The 15,751-nt window shown below is 37.4% G+C and overlaps 1 long non-coding RNA gene across 2 annotated transcripts in view; it reads left to right on the top strand.

The window, feature by feature from the left end:
- Positions 1-15,751, top strand: part of LOC148215160 (uncharacterized) — a 98,320-nt gene that overhangs the window by 62,351 nt on the left and 20,218 nt on the right. The window contains exon 2 of one of the 2 annotated variants that reach the window (XR_015796730.1): positions 14,705-14,881. This is a non-coding gene — a long non-coding RNA (uncharacterized LOC148215160). The remainder of the gene's footprint in view (positions 1-14,704; positions 14,882-15,751) is intronic. The other variant, XR_015796731.1, reaches the window with a different exon arrangement.

The raw sequence follows: 15,751 nt of genomic DNA, 5'->3' as shown, positions 1-15,751 counted from the left end.
TCCAGCTCCCATGAAATATATAAAGGTAGAACTCTGCATCATGGGTGACCACAGGGATGTGTGGGAGGGGAGGAAAGCAAGTGACAAAATGTGCCTCATGATGTCATGACACAATCTCTGTCTCTTAGATACTTGCATGTGACATTGCAAGACAAGTAGGAAAGAATGGATCTTGTGTTGTGATGTCACAATACAGGTTTCATCATTTGGGTATCATTATGACTAGTTGCGAACTGCTCTGCCTTTGTAAGATTCTTATATTCTAACTCCCAAGGGCAGTGCTTTGATGGCTAGGAAGTTGAAAGGCAATTGAGTTGAAGCTGATGGTACTATCCTTCTGTCCTTTCTCTCCATGCATTATTCCCAAGGAAAACATTTGCACATTCCTGTAAGGATTGCCTGGGGGAGGAGGGTTTGAAAGATGTACTCGATGCCCAATTCTGAAGCTTCCATTTTTAATACTTTAATCTAACAGTTTATATATGTATGTGTATATAATATATATAATCTGCCAATACAAGTGCCTAATATAGAAGGAATATCTATAGGCAGTCACAAAGTAGACTAAAAGATAAATCCTGAGGGAATTGCTTCCCTGGATGAAGCCAATGATTTATTTAGCACAGAACCTGAATTCTAAAATTTCTTTGTAAATCGTTCTATGGAGGAAGAATAAAAGGCCAGCAAATAAACTAACTTTCTAAAAAGGATCAATGTAATGAATGTTATTAATGTTAGGGAAAGCTGACAGGCAGGAAATCACTTCAAACAGAAAGGGAGTATAATGGATAGGGCATTTTATTGAGATTTAGATAAAAGGAGTACTAGTCTGATCTTAGATTTTAATGTTAAGATTGCTTATGTGGGTTATAGCTGGAATTATTCATATTGATGTGATTATATTGTTTATTGAACTAATGTTATTTAAGAGTTTATTTTATTTTATTAGTTGGGGAGAAGCAAGGAATTAATTTTCATCAGTGACTGACTAGGCTGAATGTAAGTTTCCATTTCTTTAATCTCAGATGCAGGATCCAAGAAAGGAGATGCTCTTAATATTGGGATATTCATTTGATATGCCAAATAACCTGGAATGAGTACAAACTATCCTAATGAATGATCTTATTCTGGGGACATCTCAAAATAGTTGCCAGAAGAGTAAGGAATAATTATTTTCTCCTTATCTCTTACATAATCCCTCGCCAGTTGTTCTATAGTGTGGGAATAGTGTTCTATAGTCTGGGAAGAGACCTTGAGGCTGTCCACGCAAGTGCTACAAAGATCCTGTGAAGGAAACCCTATGCCACTGTGACATCCAGCCAAGGGAACTAGAAGCTGCGGCTGCTGACAGAACCCGCTGGTGAGCCCTGTGCTATGAACGCTTCACCAGCTTTGAAGATGGGTGCCACCAAAAACTGATAGAAAACTGTGAGCAGCGTCACAGAATAACACCCACAGTTACTACAACAATGGACTTCCAGTGCCCTCATTGTGCTAAACTGTGCTTCCAGATTGGGACTGCAGAGCCACCTCTCTGTCCACAGATGAACTGCACAACAGTGTGTCTTCTTTGAACCTGAAGGACTACTGATACAGTATATCTACGCAGTGAATTACACATATTTTATATTGCCTTAGTTTGTCAAGCTGGCTCTCTTCTGAAAAACAGATTAGAGAAACAGATGGTAGAAAACATGAAATGAGTATTTTACAAGTGGAATGCACAGGAATGAAATTTGAAAATTTGGAATCTGAGAACATAATCAAGGAGGCAAGTTCTATCAGTTTATGAAAGAAATCAAAGATGGCTCTAAACTAATTTGCAATGTCGTTAATAATTTCCATCTACTTTTATTAAAATTAAAGTGATGTACATTTATCTGTGCAGGGAAAAATATCCTATTTTCTTGAGTCTGAAATACCCAATACCCTTGCTTTTCTTAGAGCTGTTCATGTTTTGTAAATTCAGCTAGCTGATTTTTAATGTAATGCAGTGCCCTTGTGGAGGAATGTCAGTGAGGCAAGAATGCTTTTAATTTTTTTATAGTTAGTTGAGTGAGAGAAGATGCCAGTGTGTTACCATCCACAGCTAACTGCCTTATAAGATTTTCTCAATAGTTTCTGTTATTATATTTGAACATATGACAAGAAGTCTTTTTCAAAATTGTGGAATGCCATTCTACAATTAAGAGAGGTTTTCCCTCTCAATATTTTGGAAAGGAGTAAAGGTGTGTCTCTTTAATTTGGCTGCTTAAAGTCCTTTGTAGGTTTTAATTCTGCAATATTTTTTCAATTATTTGTGTTGCTTGCCTTTTAATTTTTATTGTATAACTCATTTATGGTATTTGTTAAGTATATACAGTACTGTGCAAAAGTTTTAGGCAGGTGCGAAAAAATGCTGTAAAGTAAGAATGCTTTCAAAAATACATATTGTAATTGTTTATGTTTATCAATTTACCAAATGCAAAGTGAGCAAACAGAAGAGAAATCCAAATCAAATCAATATTTGGTGTGACCACCCTTTGCCTTCAAAACAGCATCAATTCTTCTAGGTACACTTGTACACAGCTTTTGAAGGAACTCAACAGTTCCAGACATCTTGGATAACTAACCACAGATCTCCTGTGGATGTAGGCTGCCTCAAATCCTTCTGTCTCTTCATGTCATCCCAGACAGACTTGATGATGTTGAGATCAGTGCACTGCGGGGGCCTAACCATCACTTCCAGGACTCCTTCTTTACGATGAAGATAGTAGTTCTTAATGACATTGGCTGTATGTTTGGGATCATTGTCCTGCTGCAGAATAAATTTGGGGCCAATCACACACCTCCCTGATGGTATGGCATGATGGATAAGTATCTGCCTGTATTTCTCAGCATTCAGGACACCATTGATCCTGACCAAATCTCCAACTCTATTTGCAGAAATGCAGCCCCAAACTTGCAAGGTACCTCCACCATGCTTCACTGTTGCCTGCAGGCACTCATTCTTATACTGCTCTCCAGCCCTTCGGCAAACAAACTGCCTCCTGCTACAGCCAAATATTTCGAATTTTGACTCATCAGTCCAGAGCACCTGCTGCCATTTTTCTGCACCCCAGTTCCTATGTTTTCATGCATAGTTGAGTCGCTTAGCCTTGTGTCCATGTCAAAGGTATGGCTTTTTGGCCACAATTCTTCCATGAAGGCCATTTCTGGCCAGACTCCTCTGGGCAGTAGATGGGTGTACCTGGGTCCCACTGGTTTTCACTGTGATGGCACTGCTGGACATCTTCCAATGTCAAAGGGAAGTAAGCATGATCTGTCTTTCATCTGCTGCATTAAGTTTCCTTGGTCGACCACTGCACCTACGGACCTCAACGTTGCCCATTTCTTTGTGCTTCTTCAAAAGATCTTGAACAACACATCTTGAAACCCCAGTCTGCTTTGAAATTTTTGCCTGGGAGAGACCTTGCTGATGCAGTCTAACTACCTTGCGTCTTGTTTCTGTGCTCAGTCTTGCTATGGTGTATGACCTGTGACATGAAGCTGTCTTCCACAACCTCACCTTAGTACCAGAGTTTGGCTGTTCCTCACTCACTTTGAGTCCTCCTACACAGCTGTTTCTGTTTCAGTTAATGACTGTGTTTCAACCTACATATGAAATTGATGATCATTAGCACCTGCCTGGTATACTTGGTTAATCATACACATGACTCTAATCCTACAAGATCGCTGACTTTGTGCAAGTGTACAAAGTGTGCAAGTGTAAGAATTGATGCTCATTTGAAGCCAAAGGGTAATCACACCAAATATTGATTTGATTTAGATGTTTCTTCTGTTCGCTCACTTTGCATTTTGTAAATTGATAAACATAAACAATTGCAATATATATTTTTGAATATATATTTTTGAAAGCATTCTTACTTTACAGCATTTTTTCACACCTGCCTAAAATTTTTGCACAGTACTGTAAATGTTATAAAAGAAAAATTCAAAATGATGGCATTCATAGAGAAATGCAATCAAAATAAATACATATAATTCAGATTGATCCAGTAAGCATCTATTGATAGATAGTGGGGAAATATATATTTGAGAGCAGAGATATGTATCTACGTTCTGTAACGCTGCCTCATTTAATTATGAAATGGAACTGGAGCTATCTATTTGCAGCTGATAACATACTTTGCTTTGCAGTCTCCTAGAGTATGTAAGGAAGAGTACACCAAACAATGAAAAGCCATTATTCTCTTAGTCTGAGTATGCTGCAATCAACAAATTTCTGTATCCTAAAAATTAACCTAATGGAGTTTGTCTGAACTCAGAAATTAAACAGAATTGTACTTGGATGGGAGAAGTCTATCAGGGAATACCAGGCAATGGTAGACTAGGCAATGGGAAATCACTTCCATACCGTTTCCAAGAAAACTTTATGGAAATGTTCATGAAGTCACCAGAGTGAACTCAACAAAAACATCCATGAAAACTAAGAATTAAGGAGTGGTAGTGAGAAAAATAGGAAGAACTCTGGAAAGTCTATTTTGACATGAATACATTTTTTAGCATCCTTTCTATTCTGTCTTCTTTCTCTATGCTAATTATTTTTGTAGGTGGGACTAAGCACAGGAAGACACGTTTTGGGTACATTTGTAAAGAGTAGCATTGGATAACTTGGGCTGCGGATACCTGAAACCTGGAAAGACAAAGCAACATACTCATATCAGTAAGAGCAATAGGAAATGGTCCTTGGGAAAGCTCCAAACAGATTTTCATGGCCGAGAATCAGAATAACAGAAAGATAATACCTCTCACACCCTAAAATCAACTGAAGCCTTATATTTATTTGGTTCATTTGGCCCCAGATTTCATTTGACCCAGCCTTGCTATCCTTCAAGAAGGCGTTAAACACCTGGCTTTTCAAACATGTAGACGTCAGAGCAACTTGATCCTACCAGCTCAATGAAGAGTGTTTGGAATATTGATTGTATATTTCCGATATGATAGTATTGATCCTGTATTTTATCATGTATTTTATGATGTTTTTAACTTTGTGCACTGCCTTGAATCATGTTGATTTGGTGGCAACATCATCATCCTACCTAGGATCTACCTTGTGGTCCAGAATGGTAAAAAGTTATTGCTTGGTTTTGTGTCTCAGATATCTGTGACTCTGGGGAGATTTAGATTCTGCTGTAGAGCATCCTCTGAACCTGAGCATGATAACAAGGAAGGTTCTTAAACTTGTTTGGAGGTTCTGGCAAGGAACACGTACCCTTGACCCAAGAAAAGTACACTGCTATTTGGGGTGGTCATCCTCTTCCACCAAGTGTGTAGCTTTGAGAGGGATGCACATGGAACAATGAGGAGGAAGGGGACACTCAACTTGCTAGCTCTATCAGTCAAATCACCACTGGCAATCAATGGTATGAAAGATGATACAGCCAGATCCCCTCGGAAGGATGGTCTTAAATAGGAATCTGACTGAACTTCCATTCATGCTGCATGGTTTAAAGGCTACTCATTATGTCATTGAGCCACTATTTGTATGAGTAGCCCTTTATTCTACAAAATGTTGGTACTTGTGATGGACTGGAATAGTGGAGGCCAGAATCGGGGAGTGAAGAATGCTCTTTCATCTCCCGAAGCGAGGGGAAGAGATAAGAGGATGAGACTGGCACCTCCCTGAGGAATGCAGGCTATGTTTACTGACGGACCCTGGGAACTGGTTCCAGTCTGGGAAGATTCTTGATAGAGGTTGTAGCTAATAAACCTTGCTGGATTGAATCTGCATGGTCTCCTGGAGTTCCCTGGGCTAAACCTGACAGTATTTTTTTTTTTTTTTGGTTGTAATTATTCTATATGATTTTTATGGTAATCCAGAAAGTACTATTCTGGAGTCATGATAATAGTCCTTTGTTCTTTCAAAAACTTTTTGAATTCTCCCTGTATTCCTTTTATAATAAACTATATTTATGCAGTCACCTTTTATTATTTTTCTATGCATTTCTCCTATGAAGAATTCAACAACAGTTTCATGTTTTTGACTTTTGATAATTAAATGCTCTCCAATTTCCTTATTTTAGGTGAATATCCAAGGTATATTTATGTAACACTCTGCTGCATCTTGGGAATGATTTCATGAGTAGCTGCAGGCAGGTGTTTTTAATGTATTCACAGTCTTGGTACAAATTTATTGAAACAACTTATTGAGAAAAAGTAGCAAATTAAAATTGAAAATAAACACTACTTCTTGACTTGAAAGCAGACCATGTGAACAAAGTGTCAGTTGTCATCTCTCCCATTTTTCAGATCACTGCATCTAGGATAAATTTAGCTAACCTACTATTTCAGCCAAAGTATGACATGCTATAGCAGAGATGCTAAGCCCCTTGATGGGTGCTGTGATTGTGAACTTCTGTTTGCTGGCTTTTGACAAATGTTTAATCAAGCTCTCTGGCTACCTTTGAGAGAAAAAAGAAATAAAACAAAGCATGTTGAGCTTAGTTTTGAGTCAACACATCATTTCAAAAATTAATACTTTCTGATATAAATGGAATTTTGTGCATTTATATTTAGTAAAGGTAGACATTTCATGCTGAACAAAAAACAATGTTTTCAGTTAAAGAACTAATCCATAACTGAAATAAAAAGAACCCATGGAGTGGACATATACTAATATCCTTCAAATGCTACCTTAGTGGACAGATACTAATATTGTCCCAAATGTCTACAATTAAATATTCCCCATTCATCTTGACTTGGTACCATGTGAGCTCTATCACATAAATGTGCTTGGTGTTCTGTTATGTTGACAGAAGGTGACATGAGGGCTCCATTTCTTATGCTAAGAAATGTTGTATAAGGTAGGAGAGGCAACATGAACCCATCATATACCACCTGAAATTATCACTCTGTAGTATTCTCCGCCCTTACAAAGGCTACAGCCAAAGACCACTTATCAGTCTTGAAAGGTATGGTGAAACTGCTCACATCTGATGGTGAGTGTGAGGTTTGTTTGTTTTTTTTAATGGCTTTTAAAATGCTTCTAAATGAGGCAGGGCAAGTTTTCCCCTCTTATCCTATCATTTACTGAGTGTCTTCTGAATACAAAAATTATTCCTGCTACTAACAGCAACAACAACAACCATCACTAATTGCATAGCAACAACTTTGCTTCCTGTTTATCTGAATGACAATATTGTCAAGGTTTGGCAATCTTCTCTACAGCTGATCTGAACTTCAGCTATATTCACACACAGACATAAAACTATATCCTTTTTAAAATACGAGAGTCAAACTGGAAAAAAAATACTCATGTTTACAATATTTACATAGTCAAGTGTTCTAATTCCATGGTGAACCAGTCCATATTACCCAGTATGGGTAAGAAGGTCTCATATGACAGGTATGGGGAACGTACATTTAGAACATTTTAGAAACTGGGCATGACCGTTTCTCTCTCTCTCTTTTTAATTTCAGAATGGGGTAAATTAGCTCTGGTATATTTTGGGACTCTGGACCTTTCTCTCAAAATCCTACCTTGATGGTACTTTGCCTAAAGTCTTATAAATATTGTCCAACTTTAACACTCATCATCCCTGGGTTTGGGCCCTGTGTTATGGGAATTGACTGAAGTTCCCATCATACTTTAACATTTATAAAGCACTGACCTTTATTGACTCCTGTTGTATAGCCTGCTCTTATAAAGTCTCCTTCCTATATGCACAAGTTACAGGGAGGTTATTTCCCCTGGTATTATCCATTTGATGGACTCTGCCCTTTGTCTCATTGGCATCTCATGTTTGATGACTACCAGAAGTTGAAGAGAATTTCACCTGCTTGGCTCCACGATCCTTTCCTCAACTAGCTTGCAGCCTCATAGATGATGGCTGAAAGGTGACATTGGAAAAGGCTAAAGGTGTGAAGAAATACAGCCTGAAAAGTTCTCTCATCACATTTCATGTTATTTATATTATTGACTCTCCGTTGGAATACTGCAATGGCACTGTGGTAACATTAGTAGACAGCTCTGAAACTTCCTCAAGGTTATGAACTGGGATAAAAGATATTTCTAAATAAATCTGCTACCAGTGTGAACAAAACTGAGCCATTCTGTCTGAAATAGTTTTAGCGTTACAAGACTACATTAATCATGTTATGTCAGAAAAGATGTATAGTACTTCTATTACAAGTTAGATTTATAAAATCGTTAATTTCAACGCAAGGCAGAGTTGACTGTAAGTCCGGTCTCATCTATGCAAGTTAGAAAGGCAAGAAAGCAAGCAAGCAGTATATTGCAATACAAACCCTTAACAAACTCTGGATCATTTTCAATTATTATATATACATCAGAAAAGGAATAAAAATAAAATGCTAAGAAAATAAAATATAATAGTTCTATTATTTTTTATTCATGCATATTTTCCCAGAACAACAAAAATGTGAACATCGTTTTGGATTATGAACAGTTCTCCAACAATGCATGAAAGATAAATGCATGACCTTAAGGAGTAGAACTGAGTAAAATAGGGATAGTTCTGCTGTTAGTTTGCTTGCAATATCTGTCATTGATTGATTGTCCTTCTGTATATCTTTGGGGAAAAATCAATGTTTTCCTTTAAGAAAGGCCGCCTTTGGAGAAAAGAGAAGACATGCACTGAATATTTTCCTACTTTATATCTGTGTCTAATGGCTAACGCCGGCAATGACAATTCAACATTGGCTTTTTTGTGAAAAGGACAGCATAGCTTTCAAATTGGAAATCTGGTCATTGTTTTAGAAGAGCTTTCAAATCACACTAGGGTGTGTGAAGGGCTTTGGAATTTCTTCCATAAAGCCAAAGCTTTGTTTCAAAGATTGCATTTCAATTAATATGCTCTGGAATTTAATTTCTCTAGGGACTTTCATTCTAGCTCAATAACACATTTATATTTAAAAAGTAGTTCCATACTGAAATCACTGTAAAAGTAGAAATTACACTGAGAATATCATAGAGAAACAAGAAATAAATCTCAGAAATGGCCATCTATGTGTTATGGGAAATTAGGCCAAGCCAAATATTTTCAACAGAGGTCCTAAGTAAACCTTGCAGACATAAGATATCGGTATGAAAAGAAAGTTGAACTTGTAGGTTCTTTGCTTGACATCTCAGATTTTAAGCTTCTTTATAGGAAATCTCTGCTGTTATCTTCTGCATTACATGCAACAAGCCAGACATAATGTCCACATAAAAAGGAAGATCATCCATATATAAAAGGCAGGAGGCCTATATGAAGACATCTTCTTTAAGTTTTCAAATAGCGTAAAGGTTTTGAAAATAAAAAGGGTAAAAGAGAGTGACAAGTCCAGTGGAGATTTTCAAAATGTGTAAAAATGAAGGGCATTGAAAATGCACAATGCATCCTGGACCTCTATCCCAGGCTCCTTGTATTTACTCAGAAGGTCTGAAGTGGAAATTGAATCAAATTCAGCTAAAGACAATCACAGAACTCTGCATGAATGGGAATTTTCTTCTTATAAGGATTTCTGAACATGTAGAGCTTGGCAATGATAGACATCTGAACACAATTACAAGTTTTAGTGCTATCCTCCATATTGTATTTTCAAACATCTGAACAAGCCAACTCTGTATCTTGAACCTAGAATTCCATTTAAAATCAAAATCTGAAGTACATCCAAAAGCCTAATTACAATTTATGCATACAATCTAAATTGTTTTATAAGCTGATCTGGCCACAAAATCTAGATAAGCCCTAGATGGGACGTACACACACACACACACACACACACAGAGAGAGAGAGAGATAAATACATAGATACAAACACCCAGTACTGCTATCTAGTGGTCAGCCAGATGTCTGGACCCAGATCCAGTACTCTAAGATCAAACATTTATAGATGTTATGAAAGAGACCAAAAAATAATGCACAGTACTTCATGAATCCCATGTGCTTTTTTTTTATTCTGCAGGAAATTAATTTTTGCTATCCTCATAAATAGAGACCAAAAATAGCATCTGCAATGAAATGCTTTCATAATCATATCAGTGCTTACATGAAGAAAGATAAGTAAATCACTGTTTTTCATTTTGTACGTAAGATAAACTTCTTATTTGAACTATTTCAAATGGCTGAAGGGTAACTACACAGACATGTATGACTGTTATATGGGAAGTTACTTCCTGTCATTGAAGCATAATTAAAACACATATATTTTGTGTACAAAACATGCAAGGTCCCTTATTTCACAATATGCATATTTCATGCTTCAACTTGAAAATCAAAATAATTTTTTGGGTTAATATTATCAGATACATCATAGATAAAGCATGGCAATAACAGAACGGAGTATTTCCAACATGAAAGTAAAGATGTCTAAATATGCTATCCTCCAATTGTATAACTATTGAAGAGGATATGCTTTATGTGCAAATAAATCAGCTATTTCCTTTGCAGTGGAATGGCCCAGATTTGCTACTATAAAGGGCAGGCATCCAAAAAAAAAAGGTTAATAAAATAAAAAATATTTTTAACAGGTAGAAAATATATTAATCACTTCTGGATATTACCTTTGAGGATCTGAAAATGTTTAGATTAAAGAGTATGTAAGAGATTAAGAAGGCAAGTTAATTCAACCAAGAAAAATAGGCAGTACCTCTTCCACAGAGCTAGTCTTCCTTCCTTCCTTCCTTCCTTCCTTCCTTCCTTCCTTCCTTCCTTCCTTCCTTCAAAAGTTTCAGTGAGAGCAATAGGAAGTTGTGGTTCATTCCATTTCCCATTCCCATGGAACACTACCCATGGATAGCTGCTACATGTTGTGCAGCTGTACAAGAGGGGCCATCCTGACTGTAGATTTTCTTTTCTCACTTTCTTTTTTTTAATTGGCTGGGGAATGTGCATTTGCTAGATGTTTTTGAGTGACAGCCTCTGTCAACTCCAATTTGCGTATCTGAATAGCAAAGAGTGCCTGGAGTTGTCCTTCAACAACTTCTCGAGAAGCATACTCTGTTATATCTTAAGATGTAGCCATATTGTAACTCTGTACAGTTAACTCTGGGCAGTAGACTGATATTCTTACCTGTTACTATTATTCTTACCTATTAATATCTGATATTAATGCCAGAACTATATTTGTTTACACACTGCATGCTCTTACAGATTTGCTTCAATTGCTTTTAATCAACCATATTAATTTGGAAAAAAATCACATTTGAGATAGCTCTCTATTTTGAGCCTAATGATATGGCAGTGAGGAAATCACGTAGCTCTCATTTCAAAATGAACACAAGCTGTTTTTTTCAGTTTACATCTCTATCCAGCCTATTCAATTTCTGTATCTTTTATCTGTTAAAGGTTGGATTTTGTTTGCCCGCAAACCTTTCATCAAGTCCACTGTCTTGGAAGAGCTCGTAAATGATCATGGTGATATATTCTGCCAATCAGTTTCTGAAACAGAAAGAAATGTAGACAGATACTTATCTTGCAGCCTTGCCAAAATACTTCTAGATAAGATATTGGTCATTTTAACTTAGCCCAGTGACTTTCTAGTCTTCAGGGTAAATGGAAACAGGGCTTCGGCCACAATTGGAAAAGTTAAATCGTGTGTCAATTAACCTATTATATATCCTTTAGAATACTCCTGAATATTGATGTACTGTAGCCTGGTTTTCACTGCATTGCAGAAAGTTGGCTACAATGAACAATGTTGGAAATGTGTTCAGTTAAAAGGTCTCTGAAATTACTGGCAGTAAAAAAGAGAAGGAAGCTCAACATAATTACACAATGCCAGTTCATGATTCTATCTTTCATTAACTTTTTCTGCTTATCATGGGTATTTCAACCATTTGGACTGAAAATGTAACATCTTAAAGCATTATTCCACAAATGCTTCATAAAAATCATTTTCCTTTTTTATTACTTGGAAGTGATATCTGTATAATTTATTATTAAGTATAGAAATAACTTTCCTTGTATTCTGGTGGCAGGGAATGGGGGAAGGCCATTTGGGGATTATGAATGAATCACCCATTCCAGTTCATAGCTGAGAAGGAAGGCCTTATGTGGTGGGGAAAAAAAAAATCAGAAGTTTTCAATAGTTTGAGGCTTACAAAATAGCTGTAATATAGGCTTGCTTTTTTGAATACTTGTCACAGGGAGTATGACAATCATAAACAAACCCATTTACTATAAGGTAAACTTATATCTGGCTCAAAACATGGACTCAAAAGTGTTCATCAATGGTACCTCATTGAATGTGAAAGAGATATCAAATGAGGTGCCAGAAAGTTAAGTCCAGTTCAAAGGCCTCTCCTTCTCAATAATTTCATTGATGATTTGGTTAAAGAGCTGGAGGAATTCTTTGCGGTATCCTTTTGATCTTTTTGTGCTATGGGGCCCGGGTTCTGATTGGTTAGATTTTCTACTCTTTGATATATCTTGTTTTCATTTTCATTCTTTTTTTAACTATAAGCCACTCAAAGTCGTTGTAGAGTTGGGCAGCCTCGAAATTGAAATATTATATTATTGAACTGAATTGAACTTTCACAATTTGCTGGTGAAACAAAATTGGGCAGAATAGCTAACACCCTGGAGGAGAGAATTACCTTAATCGTTTGGAGAAATGGACCAAAAGTTACAGAATGGAATTTATCAGAGACACACGCAAAGTTCTTAACTGGGGAAACAAAAATAGAGGATGCCTTGTTGGTGTAGGTACTTGCAAAACAACAACAACAACGACAACCTTGGAATACTTGTCACTTGCTAATCGAATATGAGCTAGCTGTCTAATCTACCTGCAAAGAAGGCAAATGTCTCCACATCTTGGGAAATAATCACCCTTTTCTATTCTGTTTGGGTCAAGTCCCACCAAGCCCTGGATAACACATTTTTGAGGGATTCAGAAAAATTGAGTATGTTCAGAGAAGGGCCACAGCAAGGGTATTAGAAACTAAATTCTAAGCAAGAAGGGAGAGTGAAGATGAATCAAAGGAGCTGATATGTTTAGGGAAAAGAGAACCAAAGGATAACCAAATACCTGAAAAGATGTCATGTGGAAGGTCAAAACCTGTTGCCTTTTGTTCCAGAAGGTGGGCATAGAACAATAGATTTAAGGTACATGAAAGGAGACTTTGCATGAACATTAAAATAAATTTCCTAACACTAAGGATAGTTTGATGGTGAAACCAATTATCCAGAGACATGATGAGCCATTAGTTGGATCTGTTCAGGTGGAAACTGAGCAGCCATCTCCCAGAGAGAATTTAATTTAGATTCTTGCTTTGAACAGGAGGTTGGGCTTTGTGATCTAAATCAACCCTTCCAGGTTTATGATGCTATGAAGACATTCTGTATCTAATTCCCCAGATGTTCTCTCTGTCTCCTGATCTTACCTTTGTCTCCCCCATGCCCCTAGGAGAGTGGGTATACTTTCAACCAAAACACTTCTTATTATGGTTGGTCGCACAGTCAGCCAGATGTTTAGACTGGATTTGACATTTTTATCCATCTATCAAGTCCTTCCTGAGGACCTGGGATAGGCAGATGTTGTTGTTTGATGGTATTCAACGTATCATCGCAGGATATAAGCTGTTCCAAGTAAAGCTGCCTTTTGCAGTTGACTGATGATGATTTTGTAAATGCCGAGGGTCTTCAAGTGGTGCTCCAGATGTTTTGGGTTTGCACCTAAGATGTCTATAACTATTGGTACTATCTTTGCTTTCTTTTAGTAGGATAGTCATCCTACTTCTACTTGCAGATCTTTGTATTTTGTGATTTTCTCCAGTTCTTTCTCAGCTATTCTGCTGTCTCCAGGTATTGCAATGTCCACTATCCAGACATTTTGTCTTTCTTATCAACAGTTGTTGTTGTTGTTGTTGCTATTATTATTCCCAAATATATTTAAAGGGTATACACACATACTCAACCATACAAAAGGTCAGACTAGTCAGAAAGGCCTCGGATGTCCATAATCACCATGTTTGCTATCCCTGTCCAAGATGATGATAACATCTACCCTTATTGCCAGCGTTCCCTTCCCTTGATTTTATTTCTTTTTGTCTATTGTGCCATTTTATCCCCGAACTCAACATATGAACTCTCCTCTACAATTAGAAATATTGTAAATGGGATGGCATCCAGTTCTTTTATTTCATCCGAAGACAAATAACACAATTTCAGTGTCGAGGCAATGCTTCATAACCACCAGATGCAACTTACCCTTCTTTTTGGAGTCATAGCTGAAAGGTTTCTGAAAGAGGAAATAGCTTTGCTGAAATGTTGGTGAAACTTGTTCTCCCCAGGCTATGTGCCCTAGCTGGATTCTAATCAAACATTAGAGTGTCAGTGGCTGTAGCAAATTAGCTGGTATGTATCAAAAGTGTGACCTTTTAGTCCTGCAAGAGAGCATGCATAGGTGTTAGTGGCTTCCCATTGACTGCATCTAAGCCATCCTGTTTCTTCCTGGCCATGCTGTTATATTGTCCATGCACTGGGATCTGAAAGTGCAACGAGGATTCCTGCTAAATATGTGTAGGCTGTCCTTGTAATCCGATACTCACTGGAAGAGCCAAACACATTTGCTAGGCTTTCTCGCTGGGGATATTACTGCATAATGCTTGGACAGCCCTAGATGGGAGCCAACAGATGACGATGGTAAGGAGGAAGTTCCAGCGATATCATTAAATGTGTGCAATCTCTCTCTCTTTGTCTTTCTCTCCGTACAGTCTAAATCACACAACTAATGATGGAAGGGAACTTTGTTTGCTATTCCCTTGGAACTACATGCTCATTATTCACTTCAATGTGCTAATTTGGATTCCAGGCCATGATCCAAGGAATCTCAATGCAGCAGCTTGGATGAAGAGTGGAGGGGAGACTGCCTGAGAACTCTATATATGCAGGTGATGTTTTAAACTATAATGCATTCAGAAATCTTTTATCAAAGATATTATCATTTTTTTCCTTGATGTAAGTTGCAACACAATTGTTCCCACAGCAATTTAATTCTGTGAATATCTTTCCTTTTTTTGTAAGAGGAACCCGTGGAGTTCTGAAAGTACACTGTGATATTTCATATTCACTGATGCAGCTTAGTAATAGTTGCCCCTATTTATAAACCATACACTACACATATATTTTGCAAGACTTACATTTTAAAATAGCAGTATTTCATTCAAAAAAAAAAAGGGGGGGGGGGAATAGCAGAGATAGGAACCCCTACAGTCTTCTTTCAATATTATTAGAAAAAAACTCCTGTCAATTCTAGGGCCCCCTTGCATGTCACAAAGATTAAATTATAGCATTTTGCTGTTATATTGCTACTTATCCATACTGAGCAATTTTGTTTTGTTCATTTCATGCATTTGGGACACAAGTTATCTTACTCCTCCACGTTTGACTTCCAGCAGTTGTTTTTAACATGCTTCACGCTGGTAGTCAAAATTAGCAAGGTGCTCACCATGTCACATCGTGTTGGATAAGTAATGCAGGGACATAAAATAAACTGATCTACCAACTCCATCCTCAGTTACAGAAACTTACTGGGTGACTCTGAGCCAGTCATCCTCTCTCAGAGCAGCCTACCTCAAAGGGCTGTTGGGGAAGACTGGGGAAGAGAGAGTGCTACTATGCTACCTTGATTGAAAGGTGGGATGGAAATTTTGTAACAACAACATTTTCAAGTGGTCAAAATCTGCAAGGTGGTGGGCATGAGACCACAATGCCAGGTTGAAAGGAACTAGTCCTTTCAACCAACACGTCCAACCATTCTT

The sequence above is a fragment of the Python bivittatus genome, unplaced genomic scaffold, assembly GCF_059951505.1.
Source record: "Python bivittatus isolate LINGU-HERP-01145 unplaced genomic scaffold, Pbiv_v1 ctg000350_np1212, whole genome shotgun sequence".
NCBI classification, from domain to species: domain Eukaryota; kingdom Metazoa; phylum Chordata; class Lepidosauria; order Squamata; family Pythonidae; genus Python; species Python bivittatus.
This window is presented reverse-complemented; position numbering and strand designations above follow the sequence as displayed.